Source organism: Myotis davidii, unplaced genomic scaffold, assembly GCF_000327345.1.
Source record: "Myotis davidii unplaced genomic scaffold, ASM32734v1 scaffold462, whole genome shotgun sequence".
Classification (NCBI taxonomy): Eukaryota; Metazoa; Chordata; class Mammalia; order Chiroptera; family Vespertilionidae; genus Myotis; species Myotis davidii.
Genome location: NW_006293237.1, coordinates 382,089 through 386,887, shown reverse-complemented (window position 1 = coordinate 386,887; position 4,799 = coordinate 382,089).

Here is a 4,799-nt window from a genome sequence, read left to right as displayed (position 1 = left end):
TATCTCACTCATATGTGGGATATAATGAACAACATAAACTGATGAACAGAAATAGATCCAGAGACAAGGTAACACTGAATAGGCTGTCCAACCTCAGAGAGAAGTCAGGGGAGGGGTGTTATTAGGGATCAACTAAAGGACTTATATGCATGCATATGAGCCGTAACCAATGGACTAGACACTGGGGCAGTGGGGGCTTGCCCAGTGTGGGAATGGCTGGGGGGGGGGGGGGTCAATTGGGGAAAAAGGAGACATATGTAAAACTACAGACAATAAAAGAAAAAAATATTTTTAAAAAAGAAGACACCATAACAGCCTCAATACTGAGAAGAAAATGGAAGAAACCAGGTATTTAGGATGACCCAGATTTTTCCATTCAATAAATGTGGCTAACCGTGCTGAGAAAGAAAAATAAAAAAAGACACCACCAGAGTCATGAGCCAGGGATCAGCAAGCTGGGACCTGGGATGCCATCGCTGCCACAAGAAGCAAAGGCTGGACACGGGAGCATTGCTGCTGAAGCCCCACTCCCCCTTGATCTTGACATCCAGCCGAGAAAGAGCTTCACACAGTAAAAAGATGGCCCCCCCTTTCTCCAGCCTTCCAAATCTTGTGCAAGTGCACCCGAGTGGCAAAACCTAATTTGCATCCCAGAGCCTGGCTGCACACAGTCTGGGTCTGGGAAACACACTACCTCAGCAGTAAGTACAAAGGCACATTTAAAGGAGGTGGGGCCCTAACTGGTTTGGCTCAGTGGATAGATCGTTGGCCTGGTCCCAGGTTCGATTCCGGTCAAGGGCACGTACCTGGTTGCGGGCACATCCCCAGTAGGAGGTGTGCAGGAGGCAGCTGATTGATGTTTCTCTCATGGATGTTTCTAACTCTCTATCCCTCTCCCTTCCTCTCTGTAAAAAATCAGTAAAATATATATTTTTTGAAAAGGTATTCTTGCTGTTAGTAATGGCAGCTCATGTGTCTAAAGAAAAAAAGGAGGTGGGAGAAAGTCTGAGCCCAAGCGGCCAGCCCATTGGTTCCCTCCATTCTTAGTCATCTTTTAGATGGGTCGAACTTGTTTTCTTTCATTTTCCTTTCTATTTATTTAGAAGCACTATATGAATTTTTTAGTAGTTACTCTAGCTATTTTAACGTGCATTCTTTTTTTTTTAAATATATTTTATTGATTTTTTACAGAGAGGAAGGGAGAGAGATAGAGAGTTAGAAACATCGATGAGAGAGAAACATCGATCAGCTGCCTCCAGCACATCTCCCACTGGGGATGTGCCCGCAACCCAGGTACATGCCCTTAACCGGAATCGAACCCGGGACCCTTCAGTCCGCAGGCCGACGCTCTATCCACTGAGCCAAACCGGTTTTGGCTAACGTGCATTCTTAACAAAGTCTAAAGTTAATCAATATCTCTGCTCTGGTGGTTTTAACCTATGGCCACAATTTTTAAAAAAATATATTTGTATTGATTTCAGAGAGGAAGGGAGAGAGAGAAACATCAATGATGAGAGGGAATCATTGATTGGCTGCCTTCTGCACACCCCCTACTGGGGATTGAGCCCACACCCGGTATGTGCCCTTGACTGGAATTGAACCCAGGACCCTTCAGTCCGCAGGCTGACGCTCCATCCACTGAGCCAAACCGGTTAGGGCCACAATTTTTTTGATGTTCCTTCAAGAGGTGGTAGCTACTTCCCTTCCTCTTGAGTGAGGGCTGGACTTGGTGATTCAATTTTAAATAATTTTGAGAAACATTGATTTGTTGTTCCACTTGGTTGTGCATTCATTGGTTGCTTCTTGTATGTGGCCTGACCAGAGATCGAACCCGCAACCTTGGCCTATTGAAACAATGCTTTAACCAACTAAACTACCCTGCCAAGGTGGTGAATCATTTTTAATAAACAGAGTGAAGCAGAAACGACAGCTTTCCTGGATTGCTCCAGCTGGAAGAAGTCAGCCACCATGTTGTGAGGGCACCCACAGCCCTAACATGAGACTCCTTGAGGCTCTTCTCATTCTTATGCTATCACTGCATATTCACCCATGACTCCCAGCCTTCCACTCACCCACACAACATCCCAACCTCTCAGTATCTTTTTAAAAAAGATTTTAGCCGAAACCGGTTTGGCTCAGTGGATAGAGCGTTGGCCTGCGGACCGAAAGGTCCCAGATTCGATTCCGGTCAAGGGCATGTACCTGGGTTGCAGGCACATCCCCAGTGGGGGGTGTGCAGGAGGCAGCTGATCGATGTTTTTCTCTCATTGATGTTTCTGGCTCTCTATCTCTCTCCCTTCCTCTCTGTAAAAAATCAATAAAATATATTTTTAAAAAAATTTTAAAAAAAAGATTTTAAAATTGCTTTTAGAAAGAGAGAAAGGGAGAAGGCGAGAGTGAGAGAAACATCGATATGAGAGCAGAACATATATCAACTGCCTCCTGCACACCCCCTACTGGGGATCAAGCCTGCAACCCGGGCATGTGCTCTGATTGGGAATGGAACCAGCAACCTTTCAATGCACGGGTCAGTGCCCAACCATCTGAGCCAACACTGGCCAGGGCCCAACCTCTCAGTTTCTTGACCTTTACCTTCAACCACCTTGATCTCGCCTCAGCCCCCCCTTCTCACTGTTGTGCCTTCCAGACCTCTTCATCATCCACAGAGTTTCTCTGACATGTTAAGATCTAAATGCCAAGTCTCTGAGCATGACCTTCAATCTGTTCCTTCTCATTTTCCAACTTCCTTCTTTCTTTCTTTTTTAAAATATATTTTGATTTTTTACAGAGAGGAAGGGAGAGAGATAGAGAGCCAGAAACATCCATGAGAGAGAAACATCGATCAGCTGCCTCCTGCACACCCCCTACTGGGGATGTGCCCGCAACCAAGGTACATGCCCTTGACCGGAATCGAACCTGGGACTCTTCAGTCCACAGGCCAACGCTCTGTCCACTGAGTCAAACTGGTCAGGGCCCAACTTCCTTCTTTCTACCACCTCTGCATTTTGACCTCATAGAACTTTCTAATCCCTAGGCCCTGCACCAAAGCTGTTAGATCTCACTTGGCCTTTCTCTCTTCCACAGCCCACCTAGGCCCTACAGTGTATCTCTTCAACATGCTCGTTTCCCCATTAATGGAGGATTCATGTAGGAATGAGGAAGACAGTTGCATTCATCAGGGTTCTCCAGAGAAACAGAGCCAATAGGATGTGTGTGTATGTATGTGTGTGTAAAGAGATTTGTTATAAGGAACTAGAGGACTGATGCATGAAATTCTTGCAAAAGTAGGCCTTCCTTCTCCCGGCTGCCGGCACCGGCTTCCCTCTGGCACCTGGCACCTGGGCTTCCCCCCAGCTGCAGTTAGGCACCTGAATCCTGGGCTTCCCTTGCAGATCTGGTTTGGCTTCGTCCGGAAGGTCATCCGGAAGGATGTCCGGTCTAATTAGCATATTACACTTTTATTATTATAGATTGGTTCATGTGACTATGGAGCCTGAGAAGTCCCAAGATCTCCTGGGAGAACTGATGGTGTAAGTTCCAGCCCAAGGGCAGGAAAAAGGCCAATGTCCCAGTTTAAGTAGTCAGGCGGGAGAGTTCCCTCTTACTCCGCCTCTTTTATTAAAAAATATATCTTTATTGACTGCAGAGAGAAAGATAGAAACATCAATGATGAGAGAGAATCATTGATCAGCTGCCTACTGCAGGCCCCACACTGGAGATTGAGCCCACCACCCAGGCATGTGCCCTTGACCAGAATTGAACCCAGGACCCTTCAGTCTGCAGGCTGATGCTCTATCCACTGAGCCAAGCCAGCTAGGGGCTTACACCACCTCTTTATTCTATTCAGGTCTTCAATGGATTGAATGAGCCTCACCCACATTAGGGAAGGCAATCGCTTTATTCATTAATCTTGTCTAAAACACCCTCACAGACATACCCAGAATGTTGTTTAACCTCATCCCAACAGTAACCTCAGACACATGGACAGGAACCCAGACAGAATCAAACATCTGAGCTTTGGGGAGTTTGAAGTAGGTTTATCTGTTTGTTTTTTCAAAGATTTTTGAATTGATTTTTAGAAAGAGAGGAAGGGAGAGGGAGAGAGAGAGAAGCATCAATTTGAGAGCATAACATCAATCGGCTGCCTCCTGCATGCCCTCTCCCAGGGAATCCAGCTCACAACCTGGGCATGTGAATCTAACTGGCAACCTTTCGGTGCTTGGACAACACCCGACCAACTGAGCCACACTGGCCAGGGCTGAACTATGTCTTTAAGAAGCTCTGGGGCGCCAGAACCGGTTTGGCTCAGTGGATAGAGCGTCGGCCTGTGGACTCCAGGGTCCCGGGTTCAATTCCGGTCAAGGGCATGTACCTTGGTTGCCTGCACATCCCCAGCGGGGGGCTTGCAGGAGGCAGCTGGTTGGTGCTTCTCTCTCATTGATGTTTCTTGCTCTCTATCCCTCTCCCTTCTTCTCTGTAAAAAATCAATAAAATATATATATATATTTTAAAAAAGAAGCTCTGGAGACTAGGTTTTCTTATTCACACCCTCAACCTCCCACCTCTGTACTGTTATGATGGGACTCAGTCCATGCTCCTGTTACCACCAACCAACTACATAACCTTCTCACTGTGTCTTTTTTGCTTTTCCTTTTTCTAAAAATACATTTTTATTGATTTCAGAGAGGAAGGGAGAGGGAGAGAGAGAGAGAGACATCATGAGAAACATTGATCAGCTGCCTCCTGCACGCCCCCATTGGGGACCAAGACCACAACCCGGCCATGTGCTCTGACCGGGA